Here is a 13,972-nt window from a genome sequence, read left to right as displayed (position 1 = left end):
CGTTCGCGCCTGGCCTCCATAGAATGGAAATAGGCACAAACTGTAATAAAGACTTTTCATATCTATCTGCGTAAGTATACTTTGATAATTATGTTTCAGTTTGAAGAAATATGGTATAATAAAATTATGGGGTGTTCGTTCGCGCCTGACCTCCATAGAATGGAAATATGTCACAAAGTTTAACAAGGTTTTTTAATATAGATCCACAGAATATTCTGATAATTGTTTGAGTGTGAGCAGATATGGTATAATAAATTATGGGCGTTTTCTATTTTATTTTTATTTTCATCATATTTTGCTTTGATTTTGATACCCCCAAATTCGAAGCTATCTCTTTACAACCCTTCCTTTTCATAACCTACCATACTTTCATAAATCAGAGTTCATTTTCTGTAGTCTGTTTTTGAACCCAGTCAACGACGTGTACTTTTGCTAGTATATATATATATATATATATATATATATATATATATATATATATATATATATATATATATTTATTTATCTACAGTATTTCTTCTTCAAATCCTTTTCCATTCCATGATTTTTGAGGAAAATATATTTGTCTTAGAAGAGTAAGGCATAGTTCATAAAAATGAATAAAAACATATAAGTGTAAATTGAATGCATCTGTTGGTTTTGGGAATAATAATAATAATAATAATAATAATAATAATAATAATAATAATAATAATAGCATGTATATATATATATATATATATATATATATATATATATATATATATATATACAGATCAGTAGAGAGACAGAAGGAAAGATAGGATGAGTTAAAGTTCTCAACTTACGAGAAATGAGGCATTAATATACTTTCAAATTCATATGCACGAATTAAGAAACCTCTATGGCAATTTAAAAACTAAGCCAGCACTCGACACTGGCTTTTACCAATTCATTTCCTCGAAAGTCAGAAGGATATTTTACAAGAAAAGTGCAGAAATAATAAATAAATAAATAAAAACAAAAACGCCGCCATGTTCTTTCTTTTTTAACCATTGTGGAAATATTGCAATTCAAATAGAGGTGTTGCAACTCCCTTAAAGTTCAATATCTTAAATATAATTGTTTTACGTCACGCTTTTAGATACGTCTTCTCATCTTCATCCTTTGAGTTTGTCGCTAAATGCGTAAATTGAGTGGCTGCATGTTTGATGAGTCCAAATATTTCTAAAAGATGCTCTGTCTGCCAATCATAAAGTTTAAATTTGCCACTCAGCGCTATATGGATATAAGGGAGTACTATTAGGGGCCATGCCAAGAGAGCCACTATGTATGTAGGTGAACAGCGAGACATCTGTTCCCGTTATATTTAAATTATTGCATGTAGGTAAAATCAGAGAAGCAGGAGATAACGGGGTATTCCAAAATTTAGCAGTTCGAGGGAAGAAACTATTAGTCTAGAAGTCTTTTCGATATCTAGGGACCACTACGGTGAAGGCGTGAGATCCTGCTGCTTGGTGGATAGTTTGCATCAGGGTGGGGCACAAGTGCTACGAGTTCGTCAGAATACATTCCATTAAAGTACTTGTACAACAAGAACAAGAATGCAACATTGCGACGATGAGACAGGGTTTGAGCTTGGTGACAGTGCGGAACCTATTGGAGAATCTTTTTTGAACCTTGCCTAAGAATGGGAAACTAATGCCAGATGCGCCAGCTCATATGTGGCAACATGCACATGCGAATTGTGGCTTTGTAGAGATACAGGATATTGATAAGTGTGAACAGTTTTTCAGTGCGGTAGAGAAACCAACCTTCTTAGCAACAGCCATGGCAATGCCTTCAATGTATTTTTTCCAATTCTTGTTGCCCGTGAATGCTAAATTTGAACGATAAGTTTTCAAGTTCAATTTTTGTTGTTTAAGTTTTGAATATCACTTTTGTCGATCTCTAAGGCATATGTTTGAAATAGAATTGTCATCGGGTAATCAGCTTAAGTGTAAAATAATATTTTCGTTAGTCTGTCAGGCATAAGTTTAAAATAACATCTTTGTACATTTTTGTCACGCGTAAACATGAAAAAACAGTTTTAGTCAGTCTTTCACGCTTATGTTTGAAATATGTTCGTCCGTTTGAAACGTTTACGTTTGAAGTAATAATTTTATTGACTTGTCACAATTAATTTTGAAATAACATTGTCATAGGTATGTCGCAATTAATTTTGAAATAACATTGTCATATGTTGCATTTCATTTTGAAATAACATTGTCATAGGTATGTTATATTTCATTTTGAAATAACATTGTCATAGGTATATCACAATTAATTTTGAAATAACATTGTCATAGGTATGTCACAATTAATTTTGAAATAACATTGTCATATGTTGCATTTCATTTTGAAATAACATTGTCATAGGTATGTTACAATTAATTTTGAAATAGCATTTTCATAGGTTACATTTCATTTTTCTAAATGCATGCTTGTTTGTCTGTAAAACTTGGAATTGTATTTTCATTGCCCTTCATACTTAAGTTTAAAATAGTCATTTCCTCCCTAACATTGTACGTAGAATGGACGTATGTTCGGAAAAGAACGATTCTTATTTTCAAGATCGTATGGTTTCTTCGTTCAGAACGTCACAAACTATTGATTGGCTGGTGTTAAGGTTCACCCGTTTCAGTCAATGGTGGGCGTGAAACGTTTATCTCAAGTGAAGTTCTACGTCTTTTTTCAATCTACGGTGAACCCTAACGCCCTCAATCCACCGCATTTTATCAGCTTCACAAGGTACAATGTTTTATTTTTTATTTTAGTAAAGGTTTAATCACTTTTCCTCATCCATTCGTTGACCTTTAGGCGATCAGCAATGCACAGCGATTTAATTCCAATAGAAATCGTAGAAAAGTAACTAAATTGAACGAAGCCGAATATCCATTATGTCAGCCCATTCAACAATGCCAGCGATTCTCGGCATTTACGGATGTGTGCAGAGAACGACAAAAAAACAAAAAACAAAAAAACAAATAAAATAATTTATATGATACATATAATAGCGTTCATCATACTATCTAATATTTACAGCACCCGTCATCGTACATTCCCGCTAATTGTTTAATTACGTGTTGCATACATTTTAAGATAAACTTTTTAATTGCAAGAATATTAATTAGAAAACAAAATCCCTCAATTCTCGTCTATGAATGGAAGAAAGTTTGGAACTTATGCAGTTTAGCTAAGATATAAAAACCAAGATGCCCATTTTTTTGCTCTAACTTATTTTTATTTTGGTGGAAAAAACGGGGCATCAAAAATAAAAGGCATATTTTAATACCCCTTCTCCAATGGTCACTCACATCCCTAAAAACAAACAAACAAAAAACATTTTGGAAAATCTAAAGCAGAGAGATAAAAGGAATACTTAAAATTATTCCAAACTGTGCGTTTTGGCAAACTTCAAGAATTAGATGGAGTTATCTCTCCTGGCGCCTCCCTCTTTTTGTAGCTTAATTTGCCAAGATGTCTGCATCGCGAATAATCTGACTAAAATTTGATTTTCCTCTGTAAAAAATAGCCAAAAAACAAAACAAAAACAAACAAGCAAAGAAAGTACTTGATCAAATTAAATGATTTTTTTTATGAGAACTTCGTTCCAATACGGACACGTATATAGTAGAGAATTTTTCTTTATCTTCGTTTTTAATATGTTTGCTAAACTGCATAAGCACCGAAAGTTTTTAAGGCATACTATTTTATTTACCTCATTTCTTTTCAAAATACAATATAAGAAAAATGCAGTAATTTAAGCAATCAATTTTATTGGCAAAAGATAGTAAAGTGCAACATACCATGTGAGACAGGCTCGAAGGTGCAGTAAACTGCAAACTAAATGCACCCAACGGAGAGAGGTAAGAGGCGATCGAGAAAACAGGTAGTGGTGGGGCGAACGACAGGCATAGAAAAAAACAGTTATAAACAAAAGAGAAAAAATAAAAAGGAAAAAAAGGTAGATAGGGCCAGAATGGTATATACTTCTTTTGGCCAAGAAAGCTGTAAACGCTAATTGACCATGACAGCCCGATACGTGAGTGGAAGGAAGAGTACCAATGAAATTCCAATTTACAAAGCGACCATTGTTGGCTGCTCCCTGGTGGGTAAGTGGCCTCTATTGAAAAGACACGTGGCCTTTGTGGAATTGGATTTGGTTGATTTTTATGATCCCTCAAAGTTAATTGAACGAGACCATTCTGGTTTTAATGGCCCGTCAAATTCCATTAGGCACACGCCGTCTGAGATTGCCAACAGAAGAAGAAGAAACAGCCCCTTTTTTGGGCATAGGCCGCCTGGTGAAGATTTGAGTGACAGCGGTTCCGGCATCCTGATTGGCTAAAGGGCCGAATGAGAGAAAAAGAAGAAGATATAGCTCCCGCCCCCACAATATAAGCAGCGAGTTTTGAGCGCAACACACACACAGACTGACAGACACAGAGAGACATCTGCTTCCCTGGGATCGAACGAGCGAAAAAGCCGACCGCCTCATCGATTGACCCTGCCACGTAGCCGTTTAGTTTTTATCGAAAACGAAAGAACTTTGCAGTTAACAAACAGCCAGTCCCTAACTTAATAGTGAAATACGAAACGACGATTGTAACCTTGAATAACAAGGGATTTCGAATCACAAAAAAAAACAAAAAACAAAAAAAAACAAATATCGACTTGTCTTTTTTAATTTGTTTGGCATGATTACAGAAACGCTCGACGAGTCTCTTTCAGGTACTGGCCACTGACATTCTCATCAAAAAGACCCGAAGACCACCGATCGGGGAGCGTTTCACCACTAGACGACGCGCGGGTGACGTAAGTGTCACAATGTAAAAAGACAGTTAAATTAAAATATGTGTATGTATATATGAATGTTTATCTCAATGTTACATTCGCATTAAGAGAGATCACATTATATTTACATCGCATCGGCAACAGTCGCTGAGATTACCTACATTATTGGACGTGTTACATCTGCATAGCTTGGATTCTCGGAGAGAACTAACTAAAAATCCTTCGTTTCTAACGTCCGAAAGCGTGATGTCATTTCATATCGTGATCGGCCATATGTTTTGTCTAGTGAATTTGACCATTGCTATCTGCTTCGAATCACGTCATCTTTTTCTGGGTACATTTTTGTTTGCCTAGGTTATCCAGTTATTTCATTTTTGTTTGCCTAGGTTATCCAGCTATTTCATTTTTGTTTGCCGAGGTTATCCAGTTATTTCCTAATGTGATCCTTAACAAAATTCACACTGGTATACTTAATTGCTATTTACCAGCGTAAAGTTACAAATATATGGCACAAGGCAACTTTAAACATGAATATATGCTAGGCATCATCACGACTTCTTCTGTAGGTAACCATGGAGACCACGACTAGACATTCGGGTGAAAAACTCCTAAAAAATTGATTTACATTCCCGTTGATGATGTCGTATATTGGAATCAGGTCTCTTCACATTCTTCGCTGTTCAAGTGAGGAAAGATTTAGTCATTGAAACCAATTTGTACTGGTAAGTGTGAAAAATCCTCCTTCTCCTCCTGGTTACCAACACTTGAACCGGCTGCGTTATCTTTTTTTAGATAGAGATTTGGTGCTTGGCACACATAAGGGTATTTAGTTTTCTCCCACTGCAAGAACTCTGAAACCAGAGTCGGAAAATGGGATTGAGAAGTCAAAAAAGTACCTGGGCAGACCGCCGGCATTCTTCGGTAATGGTGCTTCAGGCGATTAGCAATAAACTAACTCCTTCTCAAAAAGCGAAGGTAAAGCCTGGCAGATTAAGAATCACTCACTGGCGAACTAATGGAAGCCTCCGGTCAGTCTCGAAAGACAATGAATACCCCCTGTAAGGGTAGATATGTGTGTACTTATGAGGCAAGGATTGCGTAATCTCTAACCATACCTCTTCTGAACCGGTACTGCTTTAATCCAGTGGCAAGAAGATCTTCAGGACGATAATACCGAGATAAGTGAAGAGCACATACAGCACCTGGAATTCCCAAATGGTCACCCATTTTAGTACTGACCAGGCTTAACGTTGCTTAACTTCGGTGATATAATGGAAACCGGTGTGTCGACGTGATTATACCGTATGCGAACTAAATAGCGTTAAAATGATAAGGAAAAATATTTATCGATTCTCATCAATCGCAAATAAACAAAAAGTTTATTCACATAAATGAAGTAGAAAGAAAATAAAGTTAATTTAGTAGAAAACTATCAGACACAAACTCTTCATTATTAAAAGTTAAAAAAAATATTTTAAGTTGGAAACAATAAATGGGTGTATCATTTAGTTGGCATTATATCTCATCACTTAGAGATTTAAAATGTAAACAGAGAGAGAGAGAGAGAGAGAGAGAGAGAGAGAGAGAGAGAGAGAGAGAGAGAGAGAGAGAATATTCGCCCATCTTATTTCCCCGGGCGACAACTCTCGCTAACGCTTGTGACAAATTACATTATAACATGTCTGCTCTTCGTTTTCTAGTTCGTGTGTCTACATCATCCGATTTTCATCCATTATATAACAATGTTACACCTACGCATATGTGAACAATATAAACTCACATCTATCAGTTACCTAATAGCCATTTCTCTTATTTTTCGTTTCATTTTCTGATTCAACACAAGTTTGGCGCAAGGACATTTTCTAGTGTACAGAAATCTAATAATACAGAAAAAAAACATTATATGCGGATGACTTATAATTATGAAACAGATTTTATATTTAAACCAGTAGGGACACCCAGCGTTGCCCAATATGCTTAAATATGATATTTTAATTTGCGCAGATTTCGTATATATTATGATAGATTCAATTATTTTATATTGTATTGTACCCAATAACCAGTCTTGATTTCAAAAGTAATATATATATATATATATATATATATATATATATATATATATATATGATTTGTAGGGATGTGATAACAGCATATTCTTTTCATTGTTTTCACTCTTGAGTATATATCCATTAATATCTGTTATATTTTTATATAGAGGATGTGGTTCTCGGTTGATTAAGTGTGTCGGGTATATACCCGAGAATCAAAAGAATGAAAAGAATATTCTGTTGCCATAAATGATTTGAGTGCCACCAGCTAGAATCGAAACCAAAACCAAAACATAGCAGAAGAGTTTCTCGATTGAAACTATGTCTACAAGCAGAAACTGAAGTTTATTTGTACTCATTATGGTTGGACTGACTATGGAAAGGAGTGAATTATACAAGCTGGTTTCCATGACAACAATGTTTTTGATAGACAAGATGCAAGCAAGGACGGTCGGACGATCAACAGAGCTTTATAATCATAAAGATGCGGACATTAATCATTGGTTGAGCATATTTAAATTTTGTAAATCTTAATTTTCTTAAAATCGACAATTAACATATTTGAAAGTATGTTTTCATGTGTATGCACGGAAAACAAGGAAGGTATGTTCTTCAAGACGAAAAAATACATAAACCTTTCACTCTGAAGACAATTTTTCACGGACTTGATTCTCATATATGTAAAATTTATAAAATCATATGACAGATAAAATATTTGAAAATAATATTAAATTGTAGACGATGCATGTCTACAAACAAATATAATGCATATTAACATATCTCAACAGAATTCACCAAAAATAAACGAAAATACAAAAATTCACATATTAAATATGTGAATTCAAGAAATAAATCTTATTAAGAATATGGATAATATATTTAGAAAGGGTTCGACTGAATTAGCTAAATGTTTTGGATGAAGAATTGCGATATAAAATAAAACAAATTAACAATCATCATCGAAAGTTGATGAATAGTTTTTTTTGAACGAAACAAAATTTCATTTTGGCACGGCATTTATGACATTGTAACATACCATACGAATAATATGCTCTTAATTGCTTTGTTAACGACAAATTAGCGGGGGGGGGGCAAAGGAATCTTAAAGTATACAAAAATGTATTGTGTTTTATTTCCAATCCCCCTTTGACGTCACAAAAAACCCAATTTCTTTGTTTTTTTAGCGAAATCCGATAAAATACATTAATCTCAATACGCATTTCTCATTTCTAGATTTTGAATTGTTATTCTAATCATTATTTTGAGCATTTATTTTGTCAAATATGTGATATTGTTCATTCGGTTATTTCTGAAGCGCACACGCGTGGCAATATATATTTTATGAGACAGAATTCATTACCTTCTCACCCAACTGATCACGAATTAAATATTGTACTTCTAGACAAATTGTAACCTGCAGACAGAAAACTTATTTTTTCTTCGGCTTTGCCCATAAAAAAAATCGGCAGTATTTAATATTTTATGTGAATTTCAAAATGATAGAAACTTTTGAGGAATTTTTATTTGCGTGCAGTAGTAGTAGTAGTAGTAATAATAATAATAATAATAACAACAACAACAACGATAACAACAATAATAACAACAATAATAATAATAGTAGTAGTAGTAGTAATAATAATAATAACAACAATAACAACAATAATAACAACAATAATAACAACAATAATAATAATAATAATAGTAGTAGTAGTAGTAATAATAATAATAATAATAATAATAATAATAACAACAATAATAACAACAATAATAATAATAATAGTAGTAGTAGTAGTAGTAGTAATACCTATAGTCATGATCTTTTCAAAACTAAAATCAATAGGCATCTCTCTTTGCGATAAGCATCTTTTATTTTTGATAGCGTCTTAAATCACGTGACCTCATGGCTTGCATGGAGAGATTTCCATGAAAAAGGATTGAATTGGTGCCTTAGGGACCATACATGCGGATATATGTCTACAAAAAGAGAGTTCCTACGTTCATTTCTACTTGTCATAGATATTATTTCACTTACGAAAATATTAACTAAATACAATTGAAACAACATATTTACAAATACAATTGAAACAACATATTAACGAAATACAATTGAAACAACATATCAACGAAATACAATTGAAACAACATATTAATGAAATACAATTGAAAGATATTTACAAATACGATTGAAACAACATATTAACGAAATACAATTGAAACAACACATTAACGAAATACAAAGGAAAAAGTCACTGTATGTGAATGGATGGTGTGAAACTACAGACAAAAGAGAAACAAAATAACGACACTATTAACATATGTAGTCAAAATATAGGGATGTAAAACTGTCTATTAATGGATATAAAGAATTTAATACTTTAAACAGCAGACGGTATAGAACTACTGCTACTTCGAGAGATGATAAGGACACTTGCGAATCCAATAGCTATAGATATCGAACTATTTAGGAAACGGACGCCATCAAATCAATAAAGAAGAAAAATATGATTAAAAGAGAATGCACGAAATGAACAAAAACGAAACAAAATGATTTAAAGTAAACCTAATAAAATGTGTCTGCATGGGAAGATTGAACGGACGAGGATCCTTCAATAAGTTTCCAGACTTTTTTCGTATGGGCACTTTTATTAATAATGCACACACGAAACTCTAGTCCCCTTCGAAGTAAACCCCGCACCATTCCAAAACCTTCTGGAAGGCTCCATGGAAGTCCTCTTGTGTGAGCATATCAATGACCCATGTCACAGCCTCTTTCATCTCGTATCAATGAAAACATAAATGAAGACACAAAATTATCAAACCTAATGAATTAGAATTAAAATAAGGAAAACTTAGAATGTTTACAGTTTTATTATTACAATTCTAAATATGTATGAATATATTTCTAGAGTTTAGTTTCATGCGATCAGAAGCAAAACAAGTCCCTGAGATAAATGTAAAATCTAGCAATTTTGAAAAAACTTGCAATATAAGCGTCGTATAGATATATTTAGATTTGGTTTGTAGGCAATGAGTTTTATGACGCTGGGAATCGGTTTGTAGCGGCTAGTATTTGGCGACGTTTTTACAATAGTGTCCTATTGACGACGATTGACGGCAGCTAGAGTTAAGAATGATAAAGAGAGATCCACGGCAAACAACAGGTCGGTGAGATGTCAAACGGGAGATACGTGGCGTCATAATTTAACGTTGAATTAGGACATATTAAAACACGTCTTGTCTAACTTAAGCTTCCATTAAGGCACTCGCCACTGTCTATATTATATATATGACGAGATATTCTAGACTTCTTTTCTCACGAATTATACCTTTTAAAAGAAAGGTAAATCTTTTGACTTCATGATCACGTTATATGTTGTAATATAACGTAAGATTCATCAGAGCAAATATTGGGTTCGAATATTTATATTAATAAACGTATCTGCGAATGTTTAATAACTGATCAAATATTTTATTAATATTTAAAGAAAAAACTAAATTGCAATGTATTGTAAGCCTTTTCTAAAATTTTAAATCGTAAGTAAAATATATTTGTTGCTCTTTATGGCAGATAATCTAAATTGCCATATAAATAATTAAGATGACGTTTCCAACATAAATTACAACTAAATGTGACATGTCATAATTTTATGATAGTTTTACTTATTACTCTTTCATCTCCAACTTTATCTATAAATATAAAAGCGAAAATGTATGTATGTATGTATGTGTGTTCGCTTTTTCTGCGTGTCTACAAAAGGCTTTTTTCAGAGAAGCGGTCGCTCGCTTCACAACTTTTTAAAACTTTTTATATCACATATAAATCGTAATATCTCACAGTTAACAACGAAGCTCGCATGTCTATTTAATTTGTTCGATTGCGGGAAGATAAATATTCAACATTTATCGCTCGCCGCATGTGGGTTAGTCTTGTTCCTATAACATCTTGGGGGGGGAGCGTTCAACATTAAATGAAATCCCGCAGTCAAACTTGACCTCATTAACTAATTAAAACGGGCACCTGCTAAATCCAAGTAATTAAATAAATTCAAACGTGTTTCCGTTAGCATCTCGCAGTAGGGCAATGGTTAACGTCGCACGTTTTTTTTTACACTTTAATTTACAACTTTGCTTCAACGGTTCGGGTTCGATCCTCATACTTACTTTTTTTACCCCCCCCTCGGAGTTTCCACACACACCTCCAAACACCCGGGCAACGCCGGGTACCCCTCGCTAGTTAAATAATAAAAAAGAAATATTAGCTGTTTTATTTTATCATTAGCAGGCCCGATACATTGTTACTTTATAATTTAATAAACTAACCTTTACTTTACACAGGTTCTGTGGAAACAAGGTTTTTTTTTTCTGAATCGTCGGAAGGTTTCGTTTTCTGTTCGAATTGTTTGGTTAGAACTGCCAGAATCCATGTTTAGCCTGCTGACGTCGAAACAGTTCAAGCATATACACCTCCACCGCCCTTCCTTCATAATTTGCTTTTACCTGATTATAGCCTTGAGCTAATTTTTTTGCCATCATAATGAATTGAATTGATTTAAAACACGGCAAAATAAATTTCCTAAATCATTTCAATATTTATTACATTTTTCGACATCCTCTGGCGATTTTAGTCAACAAGTTTCAATGAAACATCGAAAGAAGTGATGTTAATTTTATGGTCAAAATATTTTCTTGTTTCATATTTTAATAAACATGTTGTTTATAAAACAGAAAATATATTATTTTACATTGAAATGTAGTCTTTGTTGAGTTCAAGATATCTTTCAGTATGTAAAAATGCTTACTCAAATTTTATTCACGTTTTTGTTGTTGGCATTTAATATTGCAAATATTAGTGTGGGAAACTGATATCACACACACACACACACACACACACACACACACACACACACACACACACACACACACACACACAACCCCCCCCCCCACACACACACGCACGCACGCACGCACGCACGCACGCACGCACGCACGCACGCACACACACACACACACACACACACACACACACACACACACATATATATAAAATATTACTGCTAGTAATATTTTGTAAACTTTACAATCTCACGGTTCTATAACTACTGATCGTTAAATAAAAACTATTCTGAAGTATATATATATATATATATATATATATATATATATATATATATATATAGGGATAGGGTGGGACATAAATACTGTTACCAAATGAAATTCAGAGTTATCTCAACAAAATAATTTATTACAAAACCTAATTACAGAAAATGATTAGTAAATGCTGAAGGAAAATATAGCATAAGTATTATTCCAAATATTTCCCTCGATCCTTCACTACACTAAAACGTCTTTTGGGGAAAGCTTCTATAACAGCACGCACCGTATCTAAGGGTATTTTCTCCCAGTATTTGTTCAATTTTATCTTAAAAGCTTAAATTTTATGTACGAGGAGTAGGACAGGCTTCACTCTCTCGGATTGACCACAGAGAATAATCAAGAGCGTTAAGATCAGGTGATGAATAATGCTTCTTTGCTGGTCAAGGACGGACAGTGCCTCTACACCACTGCTGTGTCAAATGAGCCGTGTGGCTTATCGCACCATCTTATTGGAGAGTCCAAACTTCACCACCGTACACAGAATAACACCATGGAATCAGTGCATCTTTAATAATGTCCTCAATGTAACGTTCGTTGTTAATCTTGACCCCTTCAGGGAGAAAAACAAGTGTAAATTTCCCTCCTTCACAAATGCCTGGCCAGACCATCACCGATGCTGGTTTCTGCGTTCTGAAAACCTTTTATGCATTATCAAGTATTCCCTCACGACTTTTCTCGCAAAGACTCTTTTATTTTAATGATTGAGGAGACTGTTGAAGTAAGAATAACTTTTCATCCATGAAGATGATATTGGTGAGCGTGCCATACGGTTTAACAAGAGTCGACTTCTAATGAGCCTCTTTCCAAATGTGGGTACAGAGAGAAACTGTCATATTTGGAGCTTATAACATGATATTTGTAGGCCACTTCGACATATCCTTCGCGTAGTGCTTGGTGATGTTTGTGCTTCCTTTGCCATTTGTCTCATGGATATTCTTGGATTTCACCTGATTTTTTCCCTAACATTTTTTTTTATGCATTTGGGTGTTCTGGAGGTACGGGGGCGGCCTGATTGTCGTCTATTTTTGATCGACGAAGTTTCCATGTAAAAATTAATCGTTCTTTTTATGAATATTCTGATGATTTTGAGGTTTTTCCCTTAATTGAATATTTCTGATGGACGCAAGTCATTCTCACACTGCTATTTTCTTCATGAATCTTTTCTTCAATTGAACAGACATTGTTAAAAATTAGTATTTTTAGTTTCTGAAAAATAAGAAATCATGCATTACATTATTATATACTGACAATACAATAGTAAATTTATTTTAATATTATCATAAAAAAAATATTTCCAAAATTTTGTAACAGGACTTATACCCAACCCTGATGTGTGTATTGCGGTGGGTCCCCAACTGTAGCAGACAATTAATTGATTTGATTGAAAAATGGGTGATTTGACCGATTTCGATGGCAAAAAACAAATGGGAGGATGAAACATTTGTTGATCCTCATTCAATCCCGAGCTAGGTCGTGTCCCCCTGCTGGCACTAAATAATTATCCTTTTTTTTTATTGCGGACTACTATCCTCATCTTCTAGTTGTAGTTTTACGACGTTTCGGCCAACTATTCCTCTGGCCTTCGTCAGGTGGTAACCGCGACGGGATAGGAACTCAATGTCTCTATCCACTGCGCCAAGGCCCCGAAGGGCGATCAAGGTTGGATTTTTTTGTCTTATAAATCCACGTTTATTTGTTATCTGATCTTCCATTGTAATGTGAAGAGAAATACATAAAGTATGAAATATGAAGTTTCGATGTCGGCAAAGGTCACGTGATATATCATTTATGAACGCTGTCTAAAGTAAAATAATGTAAGAGGATAACTTATATTTCAAATTAAATATTATTTCTTTTTCTGTGGAAGTTTAAAAATGAAGAATAACTTATATTTTACACGAAAAATGTAAATATCTCTATTATAACACACACGTTATTTCTTATTTAGTATAAGTAAGAGAATACCCACTGTATAT

The 13,972-nt window shown here is 33.8% G+C and overlaps 1 pseudogene; it reads right to left on the bottom strand.

Annotated features, from left to right (window-relative positions):
* Nucleotides 1-5,984: 5,984 nt before the first annotated feature.
* LOC145255883 (5S ribosomal RNA) lies at nucleotides 5,985-6,102 on the bottom strand (annotated as a pseudogene).
* Between the last annotated feature and the right edge of the window lie 7,870 nt (nucleotides 6,103-13,972).

The sequence above is a fragment of the Euprymna scolopes genome, chromosome 31 (assembly GCF_053919585.1).
Source record: "Euprymna scolopes isolate OS-2025 chromosome 31, ASM5391958v1, whole genome shotgun sequence".
Taxonomy (NCBI): Eukaryota; Metazoa; Mollusca; class Cephalopoda; order Sepiida; family Sepiolidae; genus Euprymna; species Euprymna scolopes.
This window is presented reverse-complemented; position numbering and strand designations above follow the sequence as displayed.